The 16,943-nt window shown below is 38.8% G+C and overlaps 1 pseudogene; it reads left to right on the top strand.

The window, feature by feature from the left end:
* LOC149221442 (malate dehydrogenase-like) overlaps positions 1 to 16,943 on the top strand; it is a 47,225-nt pseudogene that overhangs the window by 18,276 nt on the left and 12,006 nt on the right.

The following is a 16,943-nucleotide window of genomic DNA, read 5'->3' as shown; positions in this document are numbered from 1 at the left end:
TTATAGAGAGAGCCCTCTCTTGGTCTGTGGTTACCTCCATCGATCTCCTCATCAGCCTGGGACATTGTGGAGGATAATAGACAACATGCCAACTAGGGAGTGCCAAGGTGTTCTAGTGAATGTAAGGTTCCCAAGTCATGGAAAAATGTAATGCTAGTTATGAGGTCATGGCTGCCAAGGTGTGTTAGGGAATGCGGGGGCATGCTAACATGTGCTAGATAGTATGAAGACATGTCAAACAAGCTAAGATGTGCCAAGTGCTAAGTCATGCCAAGATGTACAAGGGTTCCAAGTCCCTACCTCCTCTTCTTCCATATTCTATCCACTATGAAATTTCCTTTGCAATATTAAATTGGTGCATTTGCTATTTATAGGTCATTTATGGGTTATAAATGTCTTCATAGTTTCACTTCTAACTGAGTATTCAACTGAACATATTGATTCTCTTATACATAACTATTTTTCCCTTCACCCACTTTTTATAACTTCAATAACCATTAGGTAGGGACCTGCAGCTTCGATGTTGCTTTGTTGGTTTAATAAAATATTGCCGAGACTTTAATTTATTGTAAGTTGTAGAACTTACAATTTATGAAGTTTCAAGGTCTAATTTTTAAAAGTATAATTCTTTAAAGGGTGTTATCTCAATGGAAGAGCACCTGTTATACAAGCAGGAGGTTGGTGGTTCGATTCCATCATGCCCTGACATCCATATGGAATGGTGACGATCGATTTTTGGTGACAGAGGCTCTTTTGACCATCTGAGCTTTGGTGACATTTTTCGACCCTCACCAAAAATATGAAATGGTGACGGTCAATGAAGGCCACCATATATATGCATCAATAGTGACGACCCTCAAAAGTTCATAACCATAAATCATTGTTGTTGATATGAAATGGTTATGGTCACTATCCATAATTATAGTCATTATTCGTGATGGACCTTGAATGTCACCACAACATCTATACTTCTGGCATTGCTGCTTTTCATGATGGTCAATGAATGTAACCATATATATGCACCAATAGTGACAGCCATTAAAGATCTATCACAATAAATCATTGTTGTTCACATGAAATGGTGACGGTCACTATCCGTCATTATAATCAATATTCATTATGGACCTTGAATGTCACCATAACACCTATACTTTTGGCAATGCCACCTTTGATGACGTTCAGTTTCTGGTGACCGAGGCTATGGTCCATCACCTTTGCTCATATGCAATGGTGACGGTAGCTATCTGTCATTACAAATCATTATTAGTGACGAACTTTGAATGTCAGTACAATACCTATACTTTTGGCGACACCACCTTTGGTGACGTTCAGTTTTTGGTGACAAAGGCTATGGTCCGTCACCATTTCTCATATGAAATGGTGATGGTCGCTATCTGTCATTATAAATCATTATTGGTGATGGACTTTGTATGTCACTACAACACCTATACTTTTGGCGACGCCACCTTTGGTGACGTTTGGTTTTTGGTGACGAATGCTCTTTTGACCATCACCAATGAGCTTATGGTGACATTTTTTGCCCCTCACCAATGTCCTTTTTTCTTGTAGTGATTGTTCCATTGCGTTATTCCACCTAGGTAGCCAATTTGGCCCATGTTAGGAAAAAGAATTGCGAAATTAGGCTATGCATAGATTTCAGAAACCTTAATCGAGCTTCACTCAAGGGAAATTATCCCCTTCCAACGATGGATGCTATCCTACAATGAGTGGTAGGGGAAACCCATATTTCCATGATGGACAAATTTTATGGGTATAACCAAATAGTTGTCCATAAGTATGATATGTATAAGACTGCTTTTACCACCCCCTTGGGAACGTTCATGTATCAAAATATGTCGTTTGGGTTAGTGAATGTTGGGTCCACCTTCCAGTGGGCGATGTATATCACTTTCGTTGATGAGAAAAATCAATTTATAGTCGTCTATCTAGATGATATGACTGCCTTCTCTCAGAGTAACAACCATTACCTCAAGCACCTAGAAGTAATTTTTTGCAAATTTTGAAGATATGGTTTTCCTTTAAATCCTAAAAATCCTTCTTCGCCATGACTAAGGGTAAGACGTTGGGGCATATTGTATCACAACACAGGGTTGGGATTGATCTTGAAATGGTATAGATGATCCAAACCATTTTTCTTCCTCGCACTAAGAAGGAAGTTCACGCCTTCTTAGGAACAAATAATTTCATGCGAAGATTTATCCAAAATTTTGCGAAGATAGTTAAAAATATTACCCAGATGCTTAAAAAGGGAAATGACATAAAATGGGATGAAGAGTCCCAATGTTCTTTTGAAAGAATCAAGAACACTATTATGGAGGCGCCAATCCTCATTAACCCGGACTATAAAAGGACTTTATTATTTTTCCTTTTGCCTCTGAACATACCATAGTTGTTCTTATGTTACAAAAGAATTAGTAGGGGTATGAACAACCCCTGGCATTTTTCAGCGAGGCTCTTCAGCATGTTTAACTTAAATACAACATAATAGAGAAGCAAGCCTATGCTTTGGTAAAAACCCTCAAGGCTTTTAGAGAATATATATTGCTGGCTAAGTCCATCATATATCTTCCACAACCTACAATAAGAGACATTCTTTTGCAGCATGATACAAAAGGGAGAAGAGGGAAGTGGATAGCTAAAGTCTAGGAATATGATCTAGAGTTGAAACATATTAAGATTGTGAGGGACCAAGGATTGGCTAAGTTACTAACCAAGGAAAACCTCGATGCATTATGTATCAATCAATATTCTCTTAGAACTCTGACAGAAGCAAATGAAGAACAATAGGGTAAACAATCATGGTTGTTGCTACCTACTTCAGCCCCTAACATGGTTCATCTAGATTTTTCTTTATCCGAATGGTATAGGGATATTATAAGTTATCTTCAGACCGTGCAACTACCAAATTCCTTGAGTAAATCCGCACGATGATCTTTAAAATTGAAAGCTATAAATTACTATATTATAAATAGTAAATTATATTGGAAATATTCAATAGGTGTACTTTTAAACTATATATTACCCTCCCAAGTGGATTATTTGATCACACAACATCATAGTGGAGTCTGTGGTGGCTATTTCACATGGCAAGATACTACCCATAAGATTCTTAGAAGTGGTCTCTATTGTCCCACTCTCTTTCATGATGTAAATAAAAAGGTGAGAGTTTGTCATTTGTGCCATATCTTTATGGGTTAGAAAAATCTTGCGGCCTTACCTCTAAAGCCCATCATGACTGAAGCTCCTTTCCAACAATGGGGTTTAGGCTTCATTGGAGAGATCCACCCTTCTTCTAGTGTTCAACATTGTTGGATAATCACTACTACTGATTATTTCACTAAATGGGTTAAAGCCACCCCATTAAGGAAAATTAATGATAAAGCAATGATGGATTTCCTAATAGAAAACATATTTTCACATTTTGGGTGTCCTAAAAATATCATAGCTAACAATGCTAAACTTTTCTATTCAGCAACACTTCATAATTTATGTGACAATTACAAAGTAAAATTAGGACATTTGATAGCCTATTACCCTCAAGGGAATGGGCTTGCTTAGTCCACTAACAAAAACATCATTAAAATTTTAAAGAAATATTTAAATTCTAAGAAGTGTAATTAGCATGTAGCACTTAAATACGTCGTATTGGTAGAGATGATCAACACTAAGAATTACATCAGTACTTCACCCTTTCAGTTGGTCTATGGGTTAGATATTGTCTTCCCTCTCTATCTAGGAATGAAAGTTATGAAAAGTCTACAAGAAGCCAATGAAGAGCCTAATGACCTTCAAAGGCAAATTATTCAAATGATTGAGCTACAACAAGAAAGGGAGCTAGTATATAAAATAATTAACCAACTTCAAGCATAAATTAAGAAAATATTTGATACACATGCCAAAGACATGGTTTTTCTCCCTGGTGATTGGGTTCTCAAGTGGGATAAAAGGAATGAGGAGCCAAGAAAGCATGGAAAATTTGATAATTTATGGCTAGGCCCATTCGTAATCGATAAGGTAATAGGGGAAAATTCATTTTCCCTTAGAAATTTTGAGGGAGAAGAAGTTGGTCACAATGTAAATGGCCAATTTCTGAAATGCTATCTTACCTACTGAGACTTTTATATGTTTAAAAAAAGAATGAAAAAAATTATCATAAAAATAATAAATAATTACTAATCATTGCATTCATATAATAAGAATCTAAAATTTGCGATATCTTTACAATAACCCTACATACTTCAAATCATGTGTGGTTCTTAAGCATCATTATTTTGGGTCATGCAACTTGATGGTTAAGACCGATCTAAATTCATATGAACATTATTAATCCCTAGGGATTATTTATACAATTACGTATCTTTAAAATTTCCAATGAGACCTCAAGTGTTGTCGCAATAATTTTTAATGGAGTCGTAAAACAAGTTGTCTTCCTCCTTCAAGGATAAGTTTCACCACTAGTCTATGATTCAAAATCTATAACCTTCCCTTCTTAGAATGGGGTATGCTTACAATGTCCGTCAGGGCTATGGACGCTCGCTGGCAATGGAGCAAGGTCAGTGATATTGATTTTTCAATGCTAAATATTCTCATTCCCTTATGTTGTGGATTTTGCAAGGTATGCTAGTGACTCCACTGGAGCTACGAACGCTCGCTGGAAGCAAAGCAACACTAGTGGCATTGGGATTAACTAGTGTGATTTTCTTCCTGCCGTGTTGCTAAAAAGTGAAATTCAAATGAAAAGAAAAAGCTGAAGCTCACAAGAAAGCCCAACTATAAGGATAAATAATTTAAGGGAGGTAAATTCTATTTGTGAAGTAGTGAATGACTCCGTCGGGGCTATGGATGCTTGCTGGCAGTGAAGCAATGTTCAGTGATAACTGTTGTGGAGGGGTGTTCAAAGTTTTATGTTTTATGTGTTTTCGGCTCATGAATCTATTATTGCAACACTTTAGTCATCTCATGGGTATTTCAATCATGTAACCATATGCTAAGTATCTAGTCGGTGCTAATTTCACTGCCATTATTAATTTTATTAACCAGGTCTTAATGTTCAGTCACTAGAGCCATACGAAGTTCCCTTTTAAACAATTACATGATGAACAGGTAGTAAGTTATCATCCCAACACATCATATATATATATATATATAAAAAAAAAATGAGAAACATAGTTGATATAGCTAATGGAAAACACAAGATATAATTGTTTGAATTAAAAATAGAGATAAAACTCTCTATTTTCCAACAAGGAAACATGTAAATATCTCATTCATCAGAAAACAAACATTTTTTTGAAAAATAACTCATATTCATAGTATATTGTTTTAAAAAGTCAACATATATAGTAAGCTAAGAACCAGTAATACATAATCCATGAAATCCATCAAAAGTTGAGTCACAAAGCTCCATTATTTTTACAATTTATACAAAAAATTTATCACGGCACAATTCCTTAAAGAGTAGCTTAATTTCTCATAAAGTAATCTATTCGTCAGAAACATGGATTATGTCCTTGCCAATTTTTTAGAGTTCGTGGGAGGAGTACTCCCCACAACTTCCCCTACGCATGCTTCCTGAAAAGTATTGCAAATACTAGGAAAAAATGCTAGCTTATCTTCAATTCAGACCATCTTCTCCTCCATCTTTGTCAACAGGCGAAATAGCCTGCCTAATTTCTCATGGAGAGTTTCAAGCCTTCCTCCACTATTTCCTGCAATAGTCACCATTGGAAAATTAACCTAACTTATCGCAAGTAGTTTTGGGGTAATGATCTGTGCTTAGACTAGTGATTTCATTATATTCCTCTTAATTATTTCACGTTGCTTTTGCATTTATTCTTCACTTTTACCCATCGCATCTCGGAAATCCTATTCATGCCAAATACATACGAAGCTAATGTCAATACGAAGCTATCCCATCATAAATCTCCCCACAATCATTCGTTTTAGACTCCATAACCCAATATTAAGGCACAAGGTCTCCGTTCTTAGTTCTTTGTGGGGAAGAACCATCCCCAGATGGAGCCAATGTTCTGCTCTAAATGTCACTCCCTTCCGAAAATTTTTAAGGTGGAACTATGGACTAAATTAATTATACCCTTTGAGTTTAAGGAAATCGAGATAGACAGTAACGTGTTTGCGAATCTGAGCGGTTGATTCATTTCCCAATGAAATTAGAGGTAGAAATGACTCATAGGATTAGTTCATGCCAGAAATTTAACTTTATTGAAAATGCCGATGAGCATAAAATCCAAATAACTCTCCCTTTCCATGATCATTCAATGCACAGTCACCTTCCCGATCCTCTTCATTGCACCCAAACATGTACATGATTTAAAGGTGGACCTACCACCCGATGGATCGAGACCATAGAGAAAAAGTTGATTTGATGGTCCTCGATTCACATTGGGTCAGAACATGCGTGATAGATAACGTGATATGTCGACCCGATATCATCCCAGCCATCCAATCTCCAAACATCAACGATTTTTGGGTTCCTAGTTGTGCGAAGTTTAATCACACACTTATGCCTGACGGACGGTATGCATGTTCTCAGGCAATGAGTCCGCCATTCAACGCTCAACAACTGTTGCGTGCATTAATTATCTCTGTAACCCCCATTTAACCTTAATATCGTCAACCTTCTATGATTCATTTGTTCTGCCTTTGCTTCTACATGTCACTCCCGGAACTCGTCAATCGAAAAATCTAACCTCTAAGCGGGCACAACATGCAGATCGTGTCTATTAAACTGGTAAGTTACTCTCACTTACTTTGCTTTTGTTGGGCTAGTAATTTAGTTACAGGAGTTGATAATATCTGAGTCTTTAGTTAAGGAAGCTCCAGTAAACGAGCTAGTTGGGGTTCAAGGCACTAAAGTATATATTACTTATTTACTCACTCTTAAAATGAATTTATCTATTTCCACCAGTGTATCAGATGATGATATGTTCATATTGAAGTCTAGAATCCTCAACGCCATCCTCCCTCCTATTCATTTCAACCCTGACTCCATTCTATTTCTTTCTAGGAGCTATGACCTCAAACAACAAGTCTTCTTCTTTCAATCTAGCTATAAGGACTTCTTGAATTTAGAGGAAGAAAGAGTGACCAATATGTTAGCCATTCCTACCCAAGGAATTGATATAACTGATAAGGGGTTAGACCAAAATTTTATTACCTGGGCAAAAGGTGATAAATTGGATTTTATGAAAACCTTACTCGAGATTCCTGATCTAAAACTAAAGTTACAATTTCCCATATCAACGCAATCGTTGAAACCCTTTTTTTAAACACTCGCTTCTTTTTTTTCCATTATCTTCGGATTAGTGGACGATACAAAAATGGATGAGCCATATTCCTAGTCATACGACTCCTCACTCTCTAACCAAACAGCCAAATGATCAATTTTCCTAAATATCTAACCCGAGCCCTTACATTCGACCTGTCTACTACTATCCTATTCATCTCCTACCACCACTGTACCTTTTTAATCCATCTAGTCCTCTTCAATTACCCCTCCTATTTTCTATCTACCAAGCTCCTCATGAGTATTACGGATGTTGACAATAAAGAGAAGGAAATTTACAAATGGACTGATGTAATCTATCTGTCAGCGTATCCCTCACTCGTATTCCCAATATATGGATTTATTTCCTTATCCTCTAAAGGTTAAAATAGCATAGGAAGAGGTACTAGACAAAATTTTAGAGGAGCAAAGAAAAATATTAAGGCTTACTGAAGAGAAAAGCATAGGTAGTTGGTTTTTATACCCTAACTTTACTTCGATTCATTTATATGGTTTCGAAACTCAACCCTTTTAGCTACCAAAGTAAATTTCTCCCTTATTGTTTTCTTATGAGGTTCTTAGGCAAAATACTATTGTGAATGAATTACATTTTATCTCTAAGAAAAAATGAGCATTATTTAACTATCCATATGCAATTTCACCTCTAATTGCCAAAAATAAAAATGTTCTAGATATCCTGGAAAAGGAAATGTTTCTTTTGGATTCCTACAGGACAATAGTTGGCATTATGATCCGTTGGGAATCATCTCAGGATTAAAGAAACAAAGAGGGTTATTAGCCTATACTCATGAGAGCAAGCCCGAAGAAGAAGAGGTGTCGAATGCTTTGTTACTTATAGATGATATCATACAGATGGTGCCATCTTTACCTATAGAAGAAAATGGAACAACTTATGTTACTCCCAGTTTTACTGAAATACAGATGCAAGAAATCAACGCAGCCCTTGTTTCCTAGCCACTACTACGAAAAGGAAAGCAGAGGTTGTGACCCCGCCTAAAATGTCGCAACGGGTAAAGGAAAAGGAAGACGACATTGACACTAGCATATTTGAACAAGAGATAGAGCAACTAGATAAAGAAATTCAACAATTTATTAATGACATAGGGCCGAGAGATTCAATGGCACAGACCTTTGACATTAAGCACAGTTTTACTGGAGGTAAACAAATAATGGAGACCGGTGCGGAGTTGGTTGTATTATCATAACAATCTCATTTAATAGAGATTCCAACACTTAAAGATGAAACTTCTACAGGTGGACCCCGATTTATTTTTTCCACTGACTTTGAAACAAATATTTTGAATCTCATAGTTGTCCAGCCAGAAATCGAGGAAAATCAATAGGTGTTGGGATCCTGGACTTCTTCCCTAGTTATTAACTTGGGGAAGGTGTCTGATATGGATGTTATCTATCTTCATTGACACATAGGCGAAATTGTGGCTCAGAGATTAATGGAATCAACTACAGGAAATAGAAAAATGTAGGTAATGTTTGAAAATGTTTCTGATCAGTAGCATGTGGCACACGAGGCTCTAGAGACAAAAAAAATTGAACAACATAAAGACACAAGGTCTGTTAAGAAGTTGTTGGAAGAAAAAAAAGAGATCAAAGCTTTACAAGCTATTCTAAAAATACATGATCATGAACCTCATGTTTTAATTTAGGCATTTGAAAGAAAAGAAGAGGTTGAAACCCATCTCCAAGAGATGGAAATAGCCTTGCGGCTCAAGGAGAAAGAATGCCAAGAGACCCTTAAAAAATGGAGCTACTAAAGACAAAATCTTGCAAAAAAGAGGAGCATCACCTCAAGCTCTTGGCAGAATACAAAGCCTCGGTGGATCGAGCTCTTAACTCTGCTCAAAGATCTAAAACTGAAAGGTCCCAACTACTACGTGTTAATATAACTCAGTTAAAAAAAGAACTAGAATTGGCCCAGACAGAGAAGGAAAGAGCCGAATAGAGAGGGGAGAATTTGGTAAATCGAAAAAATGAAGAGATCAAACAAATTCAAACTACTCTAAAGGAAAGGTATAATGAGATTAAGACCTTACGAGAAGTGATTAAACTTACCCACACGGGTAAGCAAGTATTAATTCATGCTAAAGGGGAAATATGGAGGGAAATCAGACATAAGATTTCTACAGTCTGAGCTTACGCTGAAATCCTCTCAGACTATGAAAAGGGCATTATTAGGAGTACAAACTGAGAAGCAAAAAGTATAGCCTCATCTCTTGATGAAATATTGAAAGATATTGATTCACTCATTGACCTTATCAACACCTTGGAAGATGAAACTTTGGGAGAGATTGATCTTCTTGCAAGAGATCAAAGCATTTTCTCTCTCTATATGCTAAAAGAAAAGTGTGTCACGATGCAAGTGATGCGGGAAGAATTTGAGAAGGCTACTAAGGAAATCGATGACTTTAGAGAAGACAGGAAATATCTTGGTTGGTGTGCCTTCTTTTTGTGGAAAAGATAATTGGGTGATATCTCAAGAGGAATTATGTGATAAACTGAAGAATATAGAACAAGACCTTGGTTGCTTTCCTATACAAGGTGAAGAGGAAATTTCAACAACTACAATCATAAATGGTCTTTGCAGAGATTTTTCCATCTTGGTTGGAATTAACAAGATAATAAAGAGCCTTCTTATAGCCCATTATCAGATTAGATCTTCATTGGTGGTGGTTACAACAAAATATAAAAATGTGCCTTGGTTGCCAGCTGCAGAATGTGATAAAATGGCTAAGCTAAGGAACCATTTGAAACAAAATATCATTATTGAAAAGGTCTCTTCAACCAGTCAAGTTGTTCAACCAGTTCCACTAATGTAATCTATAACAGAGCAACCGAAAGATTAGAGTGAGATTCCTTTAATCATGACTCAGACACCTATAAGCAGGATGCGTGGGGCCCACACTTTCTCGTCTACGAGCACAATGAAGAAAGTCAAGACTTCAATGCCGCGAAGGCATCATAACATATAAACATTTTATTTTAATTCGAATTTGTTAAATTTAAAACAATTACTCAATCAGCTATGTTTCAGACTAATTATTTAAGACCTTGTTTCTCGTAAAGGGGGGTGGTTGACATAAGTGATAATTTTCGATTTTTTGAAGATACTTGTACATGTTACACAGTCTGTTATTATTTCACTGAAATATTTTCCTCGTGTTTTAGATGAATTTTTTTGTGTTTGCTTTTTTGTGTCTATTATGTAAGACAAATTGGTTATGCATTGGTGCCTATGGTTGCTAGAGGCATAATGCTTGGCCAAAACCAACCTGTTATATTGCACATGCTTGATATATCTCCAGCAGTAGAGGCTTTGAATGGGGTGAAAATGGAGTTGATAGATGTTGCTTTCCCTCTTTTGAAAGGTTTTAATTATTTTTGAGATATTCTACATAAACTTGAGGAATCTGTCACTATTTGCATAAAGAGTGAGAGTACGAATGCGAGTGGTTTATTTCCCTTTATTATTGTATTAAACCATCTAGCATGCATGATTGAATGAACCTTAATAAAAATTAACCTGTGTTGAGAAAAATTATTATTGCCACCACGGATCTTATTGAAACATGTAGTGGTGTGAACATAACTGTCATGGTTGGTGGATTCCCAAGGAAGGATGGTTTGAAAAGGAAGGACGTTATGTCTAAAAATGTATCTATCTACCAGCTTAGATCCATCTAACACCAGATCTATCATGTGCCAAGATGGCTCAAATCCCTCGAGGTGCAAACCTTTCCTCAAGTTATACACACCAAAAAGAAGGTATGAACCTCAAGGGATTTCATCCCTCTCAACACATGATAGATCCGGTGTTAGATGCATCTAAGTTGGTTCCAGTTAAGAGAAACAATGTCACACTTTTAGATTATCATTATTATGTATATGATTGAGATAATATTCAAAATTTACATTATGTTTTTTTTGCTTCTCATGACCATATCATTCTCTTCTTTATTTTGGTTTGTGTGCCTTTCCTTGAATGGTTTGTACGTCTTTGTTCGAATACTGAGTGGTTTGTGTGTTTATGTGATTGGATTTGGATGATAATGTTTGTGAATATTACAATTGTTGTGTTATACTTTTATATGTGTACGTAATTGTTTATTAGTAATTAGTTGATGATAAAGAAACGAGACAACCTTGTCAATCGTTTGCAAAAAGATTGATATTTCAGAACTATTTCATTTAATTTTAGATATCACAACTTTTGACAACTAATTAATTCTAAACAGTGTTCCTCCAAATATTACAAAATAAAAATTGAAGAGGAGTTTTAATAATTTACTGCATCAAGATTACTCTTGAAATAATTTGTTTCTTCGTTTATGATCCAGGTGGATATTGGTGGCCACTCGCCAATTCCATTTGGACCCCCACTATGGTTTCTTTCAAATTTTCAGTTTCCTTAATTGTAGCACAATTTAGTATTTTTAGTAGTTTTTCTGGTCGTGAACATCCGGAGCCGTTTTGAGGCCCTAAACAACATTTTTTTGAGAAAACTGGGAGCAAAATGAGTCGATGGACCAATGTTTCTATTCTCAAAGTTGTAGTCCTCGGATAGATATTTCTAACAAGGTATTGTGCATGTCAAATGGAGATCATATGCCAAAGTTATGACCCCGGGAAGTTGATGTACCAATTTATCCAAAACGGGCCCATAGTTTGGCGCTTCATCTCCTAGGGTTAGGTTTTTTGATGTTTAGGGTTTTCCATTATTTCTCAACAATAAATATGCCTTGAGCCTCATTGTAACATAGTTCAGAGGCATGTAGCTGCCACATCTCTTCTCAAAGATAAGCTACCATCACCCTAGCTAGTTTATTTCCATTTCTGTTTGTAAGCATATTTCAGTATTTTACAGTAATGAAATGAAGTATTATTTCTGCTGCATATCTGTATGTATGGTTATATCTGTAATTGGTTGTATTCTTGTTTAAATCTGTATCAGTGGTATCAGAGCGGTCTACTCTTTCTCTATTTTTCTTTGTATGTCCCCAACGAGGTCGGGATATAAGGAGTTAGGGCTTGAACTAGCCGAACCTTTGCAAGACCGGCCTCACAAATCCCGACGGCCTTCCATGGCGGATGAAAAGAAAGACGATGGGGCACGAGATCCTATCAAAATCTTGCTCGAAGAGGCCCTCAAGTGAAAAAGGAACGCGATGATGGATAACTTTGCCCAGATCCTTCAGCGGCTACCCAGGGGCGACTCATCTACTTCCAGCAACTACTCTGGAAGCGCCACAGCCTTTAAGGTACAAGTTAATTTGAAATTCCCATATTTGAGGGTTAGATAGATGCAGACGCCATAAATAAATAGTTAAATTTGCTAGAAGGGTATTTTTTTGTTCATGATTTTTCCGACCGAGAAAAGATTACGTTCACTCTTCTCAAATCCACCCCCCATGTCAACGATTGGTGGGAAACCTACTACGAGCAGAAGGATGAAAGTACAGCCTCACTGTTTTCATTAGCACCCACTTGGAATTCATTCCGAGCTGCCATCAAGGAGCAGTACTACCTTGTCGGAAGCTATGAGGATCAATACATAAAGTGGACCACGCTGCGGTAGGGAAGGGACCAAGATGTGCCAGATTTTACCAATATTTTCCATACCCTTCGCACAAAGTTAAGTATCAAGGATTCGGAGGAGAATTTTCTACCCAAATACCACAGTTGCCTGCAGAGGTACATCTAGGATGAAATAGAATTCCTGAACATCTCCTCACTCGGCATGACATACCAATATGCCATCAAGATCGAGAAAAAAATTAAACAGAATAAACGAGACTTTGGATCTGCGAATCTGAAGCAAGAGAAAGGTGCCCCCAAACTGCAGAGCAAAGGACAAAGCCAAGACGGGGCGGCCCAAGAAACCCCGCCAAAGCTGCAAGCAAATAATAGCGCCGCGAAGCCAAAAAAGGACACGGGAAAGTGGTGTGAGTTCCATAAGAGCTCCACTCACAACACAAGCGAATGTCGGGCCAAGAAATCACTGGTGACCAAGCTAAAGGTTTTAGAATCATATGCATTTTCTAACCCTGAGTTAGAACCTGACAAGGGGAATGACAAAGGGAAGAAGATTATCGATGCGGAGCCCAATGCCACCGTTGGCACCACGAAGGTCCAGAAGAAGGAACCCGAAGATCCAGACGAGGAGGAGTGCCTCTCCCACTCCCAGATGTGGGTAAAGGTCTCCCTGCTACAATTCATTATTGACAGCGGGAGCCAAATGAACCTCATTTCGGCAAAGGTCATGAAGCGGTTGGGCTTACTGACCATAGCACATCCACAACCGTACACCATCGGGTGGCTTCACCAAGGACGTGATCTTCACATGAGCTAGCAGTGTCACCTTCCATACAACATCATGCCCTTCACCAATGAGGTATTGTGTAACGTTGCTCCCCTTAACGTTTGTGATGTATTATTAGGCCATCCATACTTATGGAAGCAATATGTTGTGTATGAATCAAGGCCTCATGTTGTTATTGTTACTTTGGGAAATAAGTTGTACAGGATACCAGAGGTAGCACCACCAACCGCCGTCTCTTTGGTTACTACAAAACAATGCAGTAAGCTCATTTCAAAACCATAAATTTTTTTCCTGATGATACGCCCTTAGGGAAAGAAGAAGACGATAGCCACAACCTCCAGACAAGGCCCCTCCGCATGCCAACTACATATGGACAAGGTCGTGGAGGAGTATGAGGACATCTTCACCTTCCCCACAAGGGTTCCTCTGCATTGTCAGGTCAAGCAATCCATTGATTTGACCCCAGGTGCGTTGCTGCCCAATGGACCAATCTATCGGTGCTCCATTCTAGAGAATGGTGAAATCAAGAGGTAGATTCAAGAGCTGTTGTAGAAAGATCACATTCGTCCAAGTTCATCGCCCTGTGGGAGCCCGATTGTGTTGGTACAAAAGAAGGATGGGACTTGGAGACTCTGTATTGACTATCGGGTGCTGAACAAGATCACTATCCATAATAGGTACCCAATCCCACGGATTGATGACCTCCTGGACCAACTGAAGGGGGAAAATATTTCAGCAAGATCAATTTGAAGTCAAGATATCACCAGGTACCAATCAAACCCTCCGATGTGTGGAAAACTGCCTTGAAAGCCAAGGAGGGCCTTTTCAAATAGTTGGTTATGCATTTCGGGTTGACGAATGCTCCTACAACCTTCATGAGGCTAATGGATGACATCTTGCAACCATTCACCAACTCATTTGTAGTGGTATTAATGGATGACATCCTGATCTTCAGCCAGAGTTGGGAAGAGCACCTCCACCACATCCGACAAGTTCTCCAAATACTGTGGCAACACAAGTTATGTGCCAATTTGGAGAAATGAACTTTTGGAATGACCCAGGTTCAGTATCTAGGATACATTATTGATGAATGGGGGTGCATGTGGATCGAGATAAGATCCAAGTCATTCGGGATTGGCCATCTCCAACCACTCTGACAGAGCTCCGCAGCTTTCTGGGTCTTGCCAACTTCTATCGCAGTTTCATGTTGGGATTTTCTCATATCACTTGGCCCTTGAGTCGAGTCACCAAGGGAGGAGCGAAAGAAAAATTTGTTTGGTTTGAATCTCAATAGAAGGCATTCACAGAGTTGAAACATCGCCTTTGCTTGGCGCGAGTGCTCGCATTACCAGACTTGCAACAACCATTTGAGGTTGAGACAGATGCCTCTAACTATGGTATTGGGGCAGTCCTTACTCAACACAGGCATCCAGTGGCATATCACAGCTAGGCACTTTTAGACACAGTCCAGAAGTATCCCAATTATTACAAAGAGATGTATTCCATTGTGTATGTTTGCCGACAATGGAAGCATTACATTTTGGGGAAGGAAACGGTCATCCACACAGACCACCAACCCCTGTAGTTCATATAGACCCAAGGGAAATTGCAGAATGATCGTCATCAAAAGTGGTCCACATACCTACACCAGTTCCATTTGAATATCAAGTATAAGAAGGGTGGCACCAATAATGTTTCAGATTGCCTCAGTCAACCACCAATCATGGCATTAACCATCGTGCTCAACTCTTGTGGGCACGAGACTTCTGATCAGCAACTTCTCTACAAAAGCAACCCAAAATTCAGCCACACATACCAGACACTCTTAGAGGGTCAACATGTTCCAAATTTTCACCTCTAGGATGCCCTGTTATGCTACTTGGGTCACCTTTTTGTTCCATCAAGTGAGCGTTCCAAGATGATTTGGGAAGCACACTACAGTTGGGCTGCTAGGCATTGCGGGGTTGTGAAAACGGTGGCAGTACTGTAGAAGTATTTCTATTGGCCGAATCTTCGACAGGATGTTGAGAAGTACATCAGATCATGCACTACCTATGCCATTGCCAAACTGACCATCAAGAAGCAAGGCCTATATACCCCGCTGCCTACCCCTAGTCGACCTTGGGAATCCATCTCCATGGATTACATGTCGGGCCTTCCTTCTACTAAGCATGGAAACGACTGTGTTTTTGTGGTCGTCGACAAGTTCTCGAAGATGGCCATTATGGTGGCCTACAAGAAGAATATTAAAGCAGAAGCCACTGCTAAACTCTTCTTTGAACCAGTGTGGGTATAATTTGGCATCCCACAGTCTATCATCTCAGATCGGGACAACAAGTTCCTCAGTACATTTTGGTCCAGTCTCTGGTTGATGCTGGACACCAAACTCACTAAGTCCACAGCCTTCCATCCCCAAACTGATGGCCAGACAGAGGTTGTCAACAGGATGATCGTACACATTCTGTGCATGTACAACTCAAAGCATCCACACACATGGGATGAGAGCCTCCCCTATGTTCAGCACAACTATAACCGGGCTCTCCACAGCTCGACTAGCCACAACCCTTTTCAGGTGAGCTTGGGATTCTAGCCACTATGTCCCATTGATGTGGCCATGCCATTTGCAGCTACTTAGGCAGATTCGGCTCATGTTCAGTCCGAAACAGATAAGGCAAACAACTTCATTGAGCACATCCAACATATTCGCCAGTAGGTCCACGACATTCTAGAGAAATCAAATGCCAATTACAAGCAGCGACATGATCAACATCAGGTGCCACATAAGTTTCAGGTGGGCGAAAAAGTCTGGTTGCATTTGCAAAAGGAACGCCTTATCGGAGCCTATCGGAAAATCAGACCACTCCGATATGGTCCTTACACCATTACCAAGGTTGTGGGAGACAATGCATTTAAGCTCATCATTCCCCCATTCCTTGGCCTACATCCAGTGTTCAATGTGGACGGCCTTCAGCCATACTTTCCACCATTACTAGACACATCTGACATTGCAGAACAATTCACACCCACAGAGTTAAATCCAGATTGCATGGAACAAGTTGCAACTGATCAGATCATGGACATATAGATCAAACACACTCGCCAGCAAAAGATCCAACTATATTGAGTTGTTAAAGCAGGCAAACTCCTTCACCAGGGCAAGTGGCTCACCAAAAGTTTCCACTTAGAAGCTGACCCTCTAAGGAACTCAACGCAATGGGGACTATTGCTTCCTAAGGGGGGAGGAATGATCCAAGTGAATATTGGTGGCCACTCGCAAATTCC

Source organism: Pinus tabuliformis, chromosome Q, assembly GCF_031772625.1.
Source record: "Pinus tabuliformis cultivar Carrire ecotype Pingquan chromosome Q, CPIR1, whole genome shotgun sequence".
NCBI classification, from domain to species: Eukaryota; Viridiplantae; Streptophyta; class Pinopsida; order Pinales; family Pinaceae; genus Pinus; species Pinus tabuliformis.
The sequence above is the reverse complement of the archived record's forward strand: the minus strand, read 5'-3'. Positions and strand labels throughout refer to the sequence as shown.